The 15,632-nt window shown below is 42.1% G+C and overlaps 1 protein-coding gene and 1 long non-coding RNA gene across 4 annotated transcripts in view; one reads left to right on the top strand and one right to left on the bottom strand.

The window, feature by feature from the left end:
* The window catches only part of LOC310895445 (uncharacterized protein), a 71,102-nt gene that overhangs the window by 46,145 nt on the left and 9,325 nt on the right, over positions 1-15,632 (bottom strand). The gene's annotated exons all lie outside the window — the stretch shown is intronic.
* LOC310895454 lies at positions 12,117-12,999 on the top strand. The gene is made up of 2 exons (XR_014580702.1): positions 12,117-12,242; positions 12,337-12,999. It is a non-coding gene; the product is annotated as an uncharacterized lncRNA (long non-coding RNA).

The raw sequence follows: 15,632 nt of genomic DNA, 5'->3' as shown, positions 1-15,632 counted from the left end.
AAAAAAAAACTCCAAAACTTTTCCTTCGAGCCGGAATTGAACCAGCGACCTAAGGATTTCTTTCTACAGACAGCCTACAGTCCTCCGCTCTACCAGCTGAGCTATCGAAGGAAGATGAGAAAAGAGTGCCAAGAATGAGTCAAGACTACATCAACAATAGCCTTAGGCTCTAATGGACTTCCATATGCATTGCTTCTCACAACAGCAAAACAGTATCAGAAAAAAGGGCACAAGCCTGGATTTCCCTGCACAATTGGATTTTGGTTACAAAACTGCCAGTTTTCTGCCAAATAGTTCACAGCTCTTGTAAGACTGTCGTTAGTGGTAGCATTAAGGTTGGAACTCCTGTGATGACCCATATGAAATCTGCCTACTGCTTGACAAAGTAATTTGCCTACTCTTCTGTGATCTCACCACATTTCCTAAACTGAGCTAGGAGAACAGAGAGAACTCCACTCCACACAATTCCCCACAACACTTCTCCAGCCAAATCCTATAACAAGTCAGCAAAAAAAATATCAGTTAACATGCTCCCTGACAGCTTCCAGACTGAATGCAGAGAAATGAAGGAAAAAGATGTAAAGCAATAGACACTAAGGTTTTAATTCAAATCCCACCAACTCCCACGGCCCACGTGAGACTTCTCATACACAGATGAGTTGCAGTGTCTGGTGTTACTGCCCCAGTGGGATAACCAGCCCCTGGGCCTGGGAGGTTGAGCCTTTGTGAATCATCTGAGTGCCCCAGCTCACAGCAAAAGCAAACTTCCCTATTTTTGAACCGCAGTGATTCACGAGCATCTCAGCTGTCTGAAAAGCAGGGTGGGGTAGAAAACTGTGAGCAGACACTGTTTGCTGAAACTATGCCACCCTACTTGTGATGGAAGCGTGTGTAGCAGCGTTACCTCGGTGTCCTGACAGCATACCCCTCCTTAATGTATGCTTACCTCCGTCTTCTCTTGTTATACAACGCCAGACACAGGTCCGTTTTAGCAGGTGTGTAGCCAGCAGGCTGAGGGAAATAATTATTGCTCCATGTTGAGCACTTGTCAGCCTGCCCTGGGAGTGCTGTGCCCAGCTTTGGGCTCCCTTGTACGAGGCGGGTGCGGACAGCCTGCAGTGGAGGGCCAGCAAGGTGACGGGGCTGGAGCACATGGTGTAGGGGGATGCTGAGCAATCTGGGCTCCTTCGGCCTTCAGAAGAGCTGGGTCAATGGGGACCGTGCTGCAGCCTGCGACTGCCGAGTGGGAGAGGAGAGGAAAGGCAGGGCCAGGCTCTGCTTGGAGGTGTGCGGTGAGAGGACGGGGAGGCTGCAGCTGCTACCAGGGAAATTTAGATTACATACAAGGGGGAAAAATACCATGAGAATAAGGATTTTTACCACAGGAAGAAGCTGCCCAGCGGTTTTGGAACCTCCATCCGTGGAGATATTTAAAACTTGATTGGATGCACTTTAAAATCGTACCCTGTCTGGACCAAGAAGTTGGACCAGACGCTCTCCAGAGGTCTTTACCAACCTCATTTACGTGGTGTGGATCACCCCTTCACCACATACTCAAAAGTGACTCCCCATGTCAGGAAGGTGACTTCACAGAGCAGAAGAACTCACGGCAAAACCAACACCACATACTTCTCTGTGCGGTAAATACAGCTTTTTGCCTCACAATCACGCTCTTCTTCCCACCTCACCCCCCACCTTTTATTTATTTTCGTACTAACAAACATCTTAGGTCTCCCTTACACAGATCTTTACGGAAATTAAATAAAATATCTCCCTGATTATGTTTATAGGAACACAGGAAGGGCAGGAAATATTGTCTTACGTGTGAGGTGCTGTTGTGGCCTCTCAGAGGCCTCATCCCGGAACCTGCCATTAACCAGGACATTCACGTGCACACAAACAAATATCAGGTCATCTGATGATGTGAAGAAAAATTTGGAGAGAAGCGGAACTGCTGGATGCCAGCAGGAAAATATCTGAGCTCTTGGGGGTCAGATGGCCTCGTGTGGTGGGAGGAGGACTGGGAGATACCCATATGCGAGAATGCAAGGTTAATCTTGTGCTGGAGAAAGAATGGCACAACAGATAACACACACAACCGTGGATCAGCAAGCTCCTAAATCAGAACAGATAGTGTAGCCCCAGGGCTTTAATCTTTTCCAGTCTACAGACCACACAGCATTTTCCAGGGGCACTTCAGGCTCCCTTCAAGCAAATTTAAGCCTATTGTCATGACTCTGCCTTATCTGAGTTACCTTTCACAGACCCCTTAAAAATAATTCACCAGTCCCACCCACGCATTCAAAAGACCCCCAAACTGAAAATCACTGCTCTATTCAGTTTAACTTATTGGCACTGTCATCTAATCCAGTGGTGGGGTACCAAATACAGACTTTGGGGGAAGTATCACCATTTCTTTGGTGTCAAAAGTTGTTACTGGGGAAGATAACCATAAACCACTTGTTCTTTCCTATAAAAAATCAGTGGCAGTTAAGTCAAGATAATAATTCAAATGGAATCAGATAAAAAGTGGATGCTGTTACTATCTATGCATGAACAAATAGGATGCAGAAACCACAGTGTTGCCTTGACAATAAAAAGCACTGGAGTTCTCCTTTTTTTCTGGAACTTGGTAGCTGTGGTGCATGGGTGATTTGTGAGAGATATTCTCCTAAACTACAAGTGTACCCCCCAGGGCAGCTTTTCAAAGTAGATATTCCTAGGAAAAAATTAATTTTTTCTTCTCCCTTTTTTTGTTTTTTGAACTTGGTAGGCTTTGAATGCTTAACAGAATTAGATTCTGGCATGGAGATCATGAAAGATCTCTGATTATTTCGATTCTTTTAACTGATTAAATGAAAATACCAAGCTCTGAGAGTCATGTGAGCAGAGCCCTGAGCTATATAAAGGGAACAGCTCACCTGTTTCATGTTGTGTAGAATAAGATGAAAGGAAAGGATGTAGCTTGAAAGCAGGTTGGAGAACAGCCAGAGGTAAAGCTCCTAATAGCTGGACTGTACAATTAGACTTGGTAATACTATGTGTTTTGTTAAGCTTCGATTAGCATATGATGGTCTCCAGTGTTTTAGATGCTTACACTGACTTTCTAATATGGCTTTAACTGGCTTAAAGTTGGTTTTCTCCAATGAAAAGCTTTAAAAAATCTGGTTGATTCTGAGGGACTTTGGGGGCTCTTTTCTCGTATTTTAAGGTAGAAATAAATACATGCTCTAAATACGAGCATTAAATTTGACTTGCAATGAATTTGTGAAGTCTTTATGTTCACTTTAATTCTACCTGGTCTGTGATACAAGCCACCAGATGATTGTCGTGGTTTCTGCACTGCCAACTACTGACGAGTTTAGGATATCTCAATATGACAGTCTTGTGTGACACCTCTGCAACAGAGGAGGAGGTTTTAAGTACTGCTACTCACAGCAACTTGAATAAAGAGTCTGAAGCATCAGTGAAGCAATCATCTCTGTCCACCTACCTGTTGAAATTCAAGATAGAAATCTCTTTGGGTCAGACTCAGACTAAGACTTTGTACTTAAAGGCAGAATAGCAGCTGGCATAACAGACCCCCAGCCCTGCCTGGTGCCCCCGGGCTCTGTTGTGATGTAAATAATATGTACAACTCCTTGGGCCAGCTTCAGAGATAACTTTAATAATATCTCAGTGTGAACGAATGCCAAGGGGCAGGAAGGTGGGAATGCAGAAGGAACTGATGGGGGTTTCATATAAAGGCAGCTTGATTGCATGAGCAGTGTGGGCTGCATTTCAGGAAATACAGAGTTTATAGGCCATAACTTACATTATTTGTCGCGCTCAGAGAACTCACTTAACACTTCTGATGCTACACTGCTATCAGTAATAGACATTCAGAGGTAAGTATCTTACAGGTATTCAAAACCTGAGCTTATACTTGCATATATATGCTTATAATTATATATGTATATAGCTTAATTTTGCTATGTAATAACCTTATAAGTCTGGGGTGGACTTTAATGCAAAAATATTTCCTTTACAGCTAAATTATATTAATTCAGTATTTTTCATATGTATGACCAGTTCCATAAGCAATTAAAATAAAGAAACTGAAGTTTCTGTGGCAGTGCTCAGACATCAGAGTCAGACAACCTTTTTCAAGTATTATCTCTGGAGCTGGCCCAACAGTTCGGCACCAGTCACTATTAGCAATTATACAAGTGCCTGAGAGCTCACCCCATCAGTGGGCATGGAAAGAGGTAGTCTGTATGTTAATTGTCGAACTGTTCTTCAAGGAGTTAAACATTCAGCCCTGCGAGTTAAACTGAGAAATGCAGCCAGTAGCATTCCCGTCTTCTCCCCCACAGAGGGTTCCAAGTCTTGCACTTCTCCTGGTGAAAGACAAGATTAATAATGTGTGAGCTCTTCTGAGATGATGATCAGCCCAGAAAGTTTTGATAATTGGGTGGCAATTAACCACTGTCAGGACGTGACATTATTCAGATACAACGGACTAGTGCCTAGCTGCTGGAAATCAGAAGTCATCAGAGAGCCTGACCCCGTCTATTTTAGCTTAGTTTCCATTCAGTGATTATCACGTTGGACTTCTTTTAAGCAAAAGCTCAGCTAATCACCAATAGGCTCTCTGTTTAGGTCCTGGTCTCATCGAGATGGCAAGGCAAATGAGGGTATTTCTGACAGATACTTTGTGCTTTCCAGCCTCGTGTCTTTCCGCTGCATGTAAATATTGCTTTGTGATAGCAGTTGCAAAGGTTGTGGTCTTCCCTGCAGGTTTTGGTGTCAGTGAAACCCTGCATCATCTGGGGGAGGGCTGCAGCACGGAGCACAAAAGCAGCACTGTTTGGGCTACCAGAGAGCCCGCCGCCTCCTGCGGCCGCTTCCCCTCGGGAGGCAGCCCTTCCACCCGGCAAGTTTCCTTTCCCTTCTTCATCAGGCCTCTCAAACTATAAAAGCCCTAATGAAAATGAAACACGCATGTCATATATAACAAGGAGAGGCTCAACTGCTAGGGAAAAAAAGTGTGAAATTACAGTATCAGTGTGAGAGGGAGAGATATGAGCCCTCATTCCCCAGGAGAGAATTTGAAAGTGCATAATTTTTTCCATTCACAAACCACATTTAAGGGGCAGTTTTTGGAGGCTGAGAGGAAGCACCACAAGAAAAATAGAACAGTTACGAGAGAAGAGAGTACTTCTGCCCTAAATATTTGGGACCCTTTTTTAATACACCAACTTGGTTTGGCATGGAGGGACGTGCAAGCAGAGCCCTGATGAACAGGCATGGTTCCCAATAGGTTGTTCCCCCCACAGCTAATACTTTTTCTAGCCTTCCTGAAGACCAAAAACCAAATCCTTCAGGGGTCTGCAAAGGAAAGAGAGTAGAGTATAGCCCTTTGGCCGCTGTGTTGGCTTTCCTCTTCATGGGAGAATTTACAAGTCCTGTGTAAGGAGGAGCCTTGCCTGTGTTGGGTCTGGCTGTGGCAGGAGTCTCTTGTTCATGAGAATCTAATTTACTTTTAAAGAGCACTTTAATATAGCATAACAATATTACCACACATCTTGTTCAAGCAAAGGATTTTTCCAATCCACATTCACTGCCATATAGAATGACTATAAAATGAGTCACCATACCTTAAATTTTTGCATTGGCTATGGTGACAGGAAGCTAATTAGACAAACTGACCACATCTTCTGGACCCAAATCCACATTACTTGGATGCATAAGAATTATCAGCTGTGTGAGAGCTCATGCTTCTGGAGGTAGTTGGACTTAAAAGAAGAAATAACAGGTAAAGGAGCAAAGACCAATGGCCACTATGGGGCCTAAACCAGTAAAGAAGCAGTATTTAAACTCTTTTTCAGCTAAACTTTCACACCTCACAATGTGGCCAAAATGTTAGAAGCATGTCTGAGGCATGAATGCTGGACTCAGACCACATGTAAAACTAAGCTCCAAAGACGGTTTGACTTTTCCAGGTTATTCATAAATTGCAAAGAGCATATACTGGAGCCAACTGCACATAATAATCTTAATGGAACTGACTGTATTTTTCATAGCCCGTGAAGCTCCTGACCTTCAGGCAAGCTTTGCAGGGTGGCAAGAGACCTGGACCTACTGGGATTCAGTAGACCAGAGAATAAGAGTTTAAAATCTGGGCTTCAGTTCAGCCACCAAAATCAGGAACCTTTGGTCAGGTAGGGAGACCTATCTAAGAGCTACTGTCTTAAAAATATCATCTGTCCTGTTCCCTTCCTTATCAGAAGTCATGATGCAAACTATGCCCACATATTATATAGTCCTCTTTTCTGGTATTCTTAACTCTGCATCAGATCCAGACATGTCAGATATCATTATGTATCAAAAAAGGAGAAAGGACAAGGTTAACATCAGATTTGCTTCCATGTGGAAACACCTCTTCTGAAAGGGATGAACAAACTTCAGAAGGTTAGAATAAACACCCAAAATAATGGCTACATCCCTAGGAGCTGCACAGTCCTTCCTTTTTCTTAGATTATGCTCAGCCAAAAAGGGGGCACAGCACAAAGAAAGGAGTTGGGCCAAGGGATAGTATTGCTACTATTCTGTGTGTATTATTTGTATTGCTATAGCGCTCAGGGACCTCAAACGGGGATTAGTGTCCCATTGAACTAAGCACTATAAAAACAAACACCACAAAGACGGTTGCCTGCCCCTGAGAGCTAATCTTTGGCCACTTCTCTGCAGCATCTGGCTAGAGCAGGGCATAAAGAACTGTATTAGAGCATACTGCATGGATTGCATGTAATCTTATTTCTGTAACCCTTGTCCTTCCTTATCCTACTGCCCCACTTCTGTTTGTTGTCCTAATTCATCACCTCAATCTAAATTTAATTTGTAAGCTTCTTGTACAAAAGACTTTGTCTTTTCATTTGCTCTTTTTTGTTGTTGTTTTTTTTTTCATTTTGCATGGTTTTGAGCAATAATATATAACTGAATACACGAAACAAGATAAATAACCTGTTACCCTGAAGAATAAGATAAACAATATATTTAAATATGCATCAAGACATGTTGTGATTTTGTACCTCTGTAGTGCTTAATGTGTGTCAATGAGCAACATAACTATGTTGGCAATATGTATATATTTTACATATGGCAATATAAATAAAGAAGTCTGGTTGACAGGTATATACACACCAAGCGTTTCTCTAAATGATATGTGGACAAAGGAGAATTATCTGTAAATAATTCCTACTGGTTGAATACAAAATAAGCTGCTAGTATACTGCATTGTGATTGACAAATTGGGTTTGCAGGTCCCCACAGAAATAAAGGAATGTGACAAAGTCAGGGCAATACAGCCTCAGCATCCCCAGGGCCTGGACCAAAATATGGGCATTCTCCCATCTTCCAGACCAGCTTCGTGCCCACAGCATCCTCTTCCCCTGCCTGCAGTCATGGCAGCTCCAGTTTCAATAAGGGACCATTTGTTGGCAAAGGAGGGTGCCGTAGAATTGGCAGTTTCTGTCCTTTCCCAGGAAAAAGGGACTGCCTGGACAGAAAAGTCTGTAAGCCAATAGTGTCGTGCAGCAGGGTCCAACAGCTCTGCCGCTATCCATCCACCCTGAATCTTATGTAATCAACTCATGTTCTAAAAAAGGAAGAAAAAAAAAGGATTTGTTTAAAACACTCTATTGAAGAACTATAAACAACACAGCATGTTAGTTTACACAGACTGAGCAGTGACGGTACAGTGCAATGTGAGGGTACAATTCACTCCTGTTTCCCCTCCAGGCTACACGGATCTCTGCCTGATTGTCAGTTTAAAATGCAGCAACTACTTCTGCGGGCTTGTAAACTCAAACTTACGCCAAAGACAGCAGAGCATACAGTAAAGATGGACTCCAAAGAAATGAAGAAGTCCCTCAAATATCACCCTGCCTCTTTTCACAAACAGCAAAGAAAGGAGGGTCAAGGCTTTTTAAGGCACATCTGAAAAAAAAAAAAAAAAAAAAAAAAAGTGTGCAAACTGAAGTGAGTGAGCTTCCTTCCCAGGCCTGGCATGCCGCACACTTGTGGACACGAGGGGTGAAGGGGGAGGGAGCCCCTTCACAGCTCAGCAGTCAAGGCTGAGAGCTATTTGGATTATATGAGGAATTTCAAGTGGAAACCATCTGAATGTGTGTGTGCCTGTGTGAAGCTGAACTATGTTGAAAGAAAACAAATGACTTCTTATAGTACCTCTTCGAGGTCCAGTTCTGAAGGGGCATAAGTAAGCCTCGTTTTTCTTGCCTTAGCAAACCTAAATGGGACAGAAGCTCGTGTTTTTTTCTGTTCTGAATGCAAACAATCAGGAAAAGCCCCTGACAGCAGCATTATGAATGAATTGGCACAATAGGCTGTAAATAGGTTTGATGCTAAACAACAACAAAATCCTATTGCAGCCATTTTAATATTTCAGCTTCCTTCTTCACCCCTGCCACAAAGCAGGCTTCCTCAACACGTGACAAGAAGAATTCAGAGGGATGCTTGCCAAGTGTTTCCTGACCCAAATCCTAGAGGTATCCTCCATCTGCAGCAACAGACAGCTCGCTGTGGTCTGTCATTACCTTCTGTTTGGTTTTCAACACCAGCTATCCTAGTTAATGAAAGAAGATGCAACCACTGAAGACAATGGTCAGACAAATGTTAGCAGCATTTCTGTGAAGCTTTGAGGAAGACTTCTCTGCCCTCACACAGGCCAAAATACAGAACAGTAATGACAGTCATAACTGAGGCATGCATACACAAGCGTGCAGCTTTAGCAAACGAGGTAAGCTCAGCTGCTGTGAAAACAAGCTGTACAAAGCCTGGTGGAGAGGATTTAAGGACCAGAGATGAAGGGCAGAGCTAACTGTTCACTTTCTGTCACAGCACCACACCTACCTACTCGGCCCCTATCTGAAGGCAATAAATTTCATTGCCTGAAACAGACAGGCTGTCAGAAATATGTTTCCTGTAGGACCAAGACCCAGCTCCACATCCATAATGCTCTTCTATGTAAATGTTTGCATGTGGCCCTTCACATCTAAGGTTTATAGCAACGCATGGTATTTAGCCAAATGCCATTCCCCTAAAGGGCAGCATATTTTTGTTCTTATAATCTTGCATGGAAATTGAAATGGACATATTTTAACATGGGAAAAGTAAACACGTTTCCCCTGAGCTAGGCACTGCTGTATGGAAGAAGCCACTGTGATGATGATGACAGCGGCCTGAGATTTTTCTCTGTGCATTCCTGACTGAGATTCTGAAACCACCAAGGAAGAAACTTCCCCACAGAAAAGTAAACCCTCGATTTGACACAGGCACATAGGCTCTGCACTGGGGATTGGATCTACTCAGCCAGACAATGCAGGAAGTGCTGGACTCATCAGCAAGGCTTTGTCATTTTGTTCGTCATCAAGCCTCCCTATTTGATATAACAAGCTCCCATTTACCTACCGTGTAAACATGCTGTACTTAAAATGCTTGTCTGTGATAAACCATTCTCCCCTTTGGGGATCCATTAGGCCCAACATAAATCGAGCCAAAAAGCTATTTAGAGCTTTTGGAGAATTCTTTGGATTTCCAGCTTCACATTTCAGTTACTGCAATGTTTGTGTTAAGATGCTTGTCTGAGTTCTGCCCTGCAGGATTCAGAAGAAGAAAAATGTTCCTTTTGTACTGAACACAACCAGTAGGTATTTAGCTATTTTTTGTGTATTATGACAGTACCATCTGGCATTCATCTGCTGGGTACCTCAAGAGAATGTCCCCTTCCTACTTGCCTGTATGATGCCGGACAAAATGATAGAGTACACCAAAGGTTAACTTCCTGTAATATGGTCTCTTGGCTTATCTTGGATAAGACAATAGATCCTTTATATTCTTAACTATGTGTCTCACATGTTCTCCTGCCTGCCTGGAAAATGGGGTCATAAGAGATTCTTATGGGTCAGACACTTCCTAATGTGAAGCCTGGGATAATGCTAGCGAACTTAGTAACAACAATCTATAAGGCCAGCTGGCGGTGTGCACAGAGAAGGAAATATGAAATAGGAATGGATATTTGCCCAGATAGATTTGTTCTGTTCCACTGAAATGCTTTGTACAGTGGAAGAATAAACAAACCACTGCTCTCAAAAGTCATGGTTCACCTGCTGACTCAGAAACTCATGTCTGTCAACCAGCGTGAGAGAGGCCAAGGGGACTATCTGTTTGGGTTTCTCTTTTGGTCTCAGCCTCATTTATCTTGTTAGTTCCAAGATCTCCATTTCATTCTTGAAAGAACTATAAAGGAAGTTTGGCTCAGTCACTCACACACACACACACAATTATTTGAATATTTTTAAGCAAACAAGCAAGAACTGCAATGCCAGCTCTTAGCATGGACCAGTTCAGATTGACTAGTTGAGCTGCTGAGTAATGTCTTAAAGCTATTTTCATCTTAGCTCCTTCCTCTAACAGCAGTTCCTACATCTCTTTTAGGATACATTCTTTAATACTCCCAACCTGCTTCTTGCAAACAGCCTTTTCAAGAGAAACAAGCCAGTCTCGAGCAATTAAGACCTATAGATCTCCCTTCACTTCCTTCAAAGCCATTGTGGAGGTGCAGCTGAAACCCATTAAATTCAATTGAGCCCAAATGGCCCATAAGTCATATGGAAACTTCCTCTGGGCTTTTAACAAAGAGCCTTGCTTTAAATTCCAAATTACAAACAAATTCAGTCTGTTCAGCTTTCACATAAAACATAAAAATTAAAGAAAACATACAGAGGAGAAGTTGCATCAAATCACAGGGAGCATTATAAGAAAGTACAACTAGTTACTCTTGTTCTTTAGTTACATTCTTCAGTTAGAAATGTCATATTAAGTCATGGCAATATTTTCTTTAGCCTGGAATGGAAGCATGCTTTATTCAGTGTATCACAAAGTCAAACTCACAGCATTCACCACCCTATTCTCTCCTCCAACTTTTCCTCACAAAGGCTGAAAATAATTTATAGTCACATATACATACATATTATATATACATATAGAGTTCTATTATATCATGTATATCTACCTAACTAATCTAAGGTTCATATATAATAAGTAAATAATACATTTTTATATACTATATACATACACACACACTTAGTATTAAGTATTGCTTTATTGTGTGTCTTTTTTTTTTTTTTTTTACAAGTTGACATATTTTTAGTGTGGCTTTACACGGGAGCTTTCAATCTGTCTAATATTAGGGATCAATATACGTACTGCAAGATCATAAGTCAGCTGAAGACTGAAAAGATCCAAGCAAATACTGCACTTAAAAATTATACAGTAAAATTGTTCCATAATACATCTTTATTCAGACTCCCCGTGGGACTGGCATGCTGTAAAAGCCTTAGAAAAGCCTCTGTTTGAGGGTTAATTTCACCCTAACGGCTCTGGGAATAACTGGAGGCCCAGATCTTTACGACTTTGTATCAATTAACATTTTTACATTCTTTTTAATAAGAACTTGATGAAAAATATCCTGCTCTACGTATTCTATTTGGCACCCGAGTAACAAGTCATTAGAAGTATCTGAATCTTTTTTTTTTTCCTTTTTAAAGTGCTATGGAGCAATTTTTTTCTGAAGATACCGTGCATTCCCAGGTCGCATTGAACGGAAACCATCGATGGAAGGAGCAGCTCCGTTTCTCCTATCCCTCCTCCCAGCCCCGTGCTCCTGCTGCTCCCTCTGTACCAGCCCTGGGCTGCTTCAGCTCACTGGGCAGGCAGAAGTGCAGCTCAGCAAAACGAGCAACCATTTCTCTGCCAGCTCATGTGTAGCGAGTAAGAAAGATGGTGCAAAGGAAGCAGGACTCCGAAGCCATGAGCAGAGAGAGGAGAAGCAGGTCTGAGTTTTGGCAGCAGCGAGCAATTAGTGTGGCTCATCTGTTTCACGGACCCACACCCTGGAAGACATTAGGTTTGGTAAACCAGCAAAAGGAAAGGACAGCTGAAATGTGTTAGCCTGCACCTAAGCCAAAAACCAAAAAGTGCAATAGGATGAGGTCAGCATACTACATTAACAGCTTGAATCTTGTTCCATTCCTTTCTCAACATCCCCAGAAATTCGCTGTTATTTGGACCTCACTCCTGGGACAACAGTAACATAAACTACACAATTCCTAAGACTGTGTCTCAGGTCTGGGAGTTTTAGGCAATTATTTTCACACCGATTAATGAAGTAACACCTACTGGTAAAATTTTAAGAGACAAAGAAAAAAAAAAAAAGGATGCTGAAATACCTGTCTGGAAGAAGTATGTTCTCTGCTTTGTTTGTTTGTTTTTCAGATTTTCCTGAATTACTGCCACCACAGGAACACAGTAAATCTGAAGAAGTGTAGACAGGACACTTTGAATTTCAAATAACGGGGAGAAGGAGAGGAGAATCGTTCTCTCTCCTCTGATTCCCCACTGCCAGGCAACAGTGAATTAGGACTGTCTGAGAAGCCAAGCATGCTGAAATCACCCCTTCTGGTGGATAAAAGTTATCTGAGGACAAATTCGTCCCCATAGCTGTAATACATTTCCCCTAAGTTTCACAACCCTGAAAACGACAAGAATTAAAGCAATAATAAAATCCCCCTAAAAACACGAGCCTGCATGCTAGCCCTGTAAAAGAAAATTCTCTAGAGCAATTGAATCAATGTCATTTAAGGGGAGAGGCGAGGAATCGCGGAGTGTCTGCGGCACTCAGCACACCACCAACTGCACCGAAGGCAGCTACGCCTATGGAGCCAGCATATGTCCATCTCAAGCCTCCTCTGATCCAATTTGTCTTGGGCTGACCCAAATACAGGAAAATACCCGCACCAGTCACTGTCAGGATAGTTTCATGACAATCTAAGTCATGAGTGCTTTTCAAAGTACTATTTTTTTTTCCCTGAGCAAAAGCCCTGACTTCTAATTTGAAAAAGGATTTAAAAGTGGTTGTGATTCATGGGGATTTATGGTCATTTCCCAGGGAGTTTCAAGCTCCTGGACTTTCTTCCCACAACTCCCAGGAAATGCAGTTAAAAATCTCCCACAGGTTGTTAATTCAGCGTGTTCGGGTTGGCCGTGCAGGAGAGTCACCTGTCAGCCCCCGTGAAGCGCAGGACTCCTACGGACACTACCCAAAGTCGTTCCCAAAACCAGGAGACGTGTCTGAAAACACAGTGGTACTCAGCTGGCACTATCGGCCTCGCTCGATGATTTACTACGCCATTGCCTAGTGCAGGCATGACCAGCATTAACTTGGACAAGTTACACAGCACTTCTCTCTCTGTACGTTGCTAATTTATAGAGAAACTCGAGGCCAATGGAGCAAACTGGGTGCGGGGGGGCACACCATTCCCTTTAGGAAATGAGCATTCGACAATTTCTTAAGCCAAAAGCACACTGAGGACACCATCACATTTAACCTAAGAAGTATTTTGCATTAATCCTGATTTAGGCTGAGATTTTCAGCTCTGACTGGTTCCAGCAAGTAATGTACTGAAAAGCCCTGGGTGAGGCTTTCTCCTTCGCCTCCCTCACGCAGAATGCGCTTCCAAGAGCTCTCTAAATGTCAGTCCTTGAGCAATGTGTTTAATACACAAGAGCTGGTTGCCTTGCACAAGTTGAAGGGGGAATCTTCTGCTTTTTGCTTTCCAGTTACTTCCACTGTTTTATTCACCATTAACATTGCCTTCAGTGATAAAGCTAAAAAACCCCACCCTCGCTCATTATCCTGCTGATACTTAATTCTGACAGTACTTTCCATATACTTAATGAAACATGCAACCCAGTGACTAATGAGGTATTTGCACATAAGGGCCATACACGGTAAACTGCAGGGCAATAAAAGTAAAGGAAGACCATGAACTGATCAGCCGTCTGTTAAAATTATGCAGAGTGTGTCTTTTTATATGTATTGTATTATATCCAGATGCTGACTAGAACTCAATCCTGACTCCTTTAGCAAAGCTTCACCTTATATATATATATATACAAAATAAAATAATTTAATTTAATAATAATAAAAAAGATTGGTCTCCCTTTATTACACGATAGCTCCCTACTTTTCAAATAGTGATGAAAAGTTCAGCTACCTAGTGTCTTCCTGCTTTCTACCTCTCATGTAAGGAGAGTACTGTTTTGATTTTGTGTGTGTGATTGCGTCTGTTCCAGTGCTAAGCATCCTATCAGCATATGACCAAATAGCAAAGCTGACATTTTTGCCATGATTATCCATGAAATGTGTTTCCTACCTCTGATTTACAAGAGCCCTATTCATGAGAAATGATTAATAGCTCACTAGCACTGCCAAAAAAGCACATAAATCTAGACATCCTCTACACTACTGACATGCTGCTCATCTCGTAGACGTGTTCAGATCTCTCTCCCTCTTTTCCGCTTATCTATGTCTGATCCCCAGTGGGCACAGGCTTGTGCTGATTAGGCAGTACAGTTGCTGACTGGGACAATCTTAGGCTTACATTACTGATGGCACCCAATTAGAGGTTGCAGAAAGCAGTGTCCTTCCTGGCTGGTGCTATACAAGCATGATTAAGTGCTAAATGCTCTTTAAATTAACAGGCAGCATCACCAACGTGTCTGTTACAACTTACCGGTGTAGGAAACCAGCCCCACTGCCAAATTTTCCTTATTCACAGTTAGTCTCCCAGACAGCAGACTAATACAGCTGAGAAGAGGGCAAGATGCGTGTAAGCATCTTGATTACACCTGATTCAGTTCATGCTTACAATATCCAACAAGGTTTCATACACTTGGCATTTAACATGCCTTTAAGTGCCCCACTCACATGTGATAGATTTAAACAAGAACTGTCTGAGCTGGATGGAGCCTATGACAACGTTCTCCATACCCCGACCCTGGTCTAATAAATGTTAATTCACAGTTCTTGAGCATCCTTCTTTCTGAAGATCTAAGTGTTTTGCAATTATTACAGAACAGATCATACCATGACTTCTCATTTTGTTCCATAACTTCAATGGGGCTGATGACACATTAAGACCAAAAAAAAAAAGAGTGGCTCATCATGCCTAGGATATGAAGAGAGTATCAAGGTTGAAGTGCTTTTCCTACATGTGTCTATTATGACAGAAGCCTTTAATTGTATGATCATGTTCTATTTTACAAATAACACAGGGTACAACATGCCTCTTCCTTGCTGACTTTGATGCAGACATGTTACAGCTTGCAACCGTTTTTCATTCCTGCATTCACTGTTATTTTCACTGTCGTTACGATACAGTGCATTTTCTATTTAAGATACTGCCATCAGACCTCAGAATCACATACAGCTCCCACTGATTTCTCTGGAAACCCCAGCTATTTATTACACAAGACATTTTGGCCCCTGTAATAAATATGTATATATATTATTAATAAAATAATGATAAAAGATCACTGTTTCCCCAAGGTGTATTTTGACAACATTTTTAGTACTCACGTGCTGTTCATTTTTTTCCTTTTTAACTTCCTCATGATTAATTACTGTTGCAGACTTGCTTACAGTCAACTACAAACTTTTGAGTGCACCCACCCAGAACTTTGCCAGATCGTGCCTTTTCCACAGATGCTGTTTGCAGCTAAATTGCTGG

Source organism: Anser anser, assembly GCF_964211835.1.
Source record: "Anser anser genome assembly, chromosome: 2".
NCBI classification, from domain to species: Eukaryota; Metazoa; Chordata; class Aves; order Anseriformes; family Anatidae; genus Anser; species Anser anser.
The sequence above is the reverse complement of the archived record's forward strand: the minus strand, read 5'-3'. Positions and strand labels throughout refer to the sequence as shown.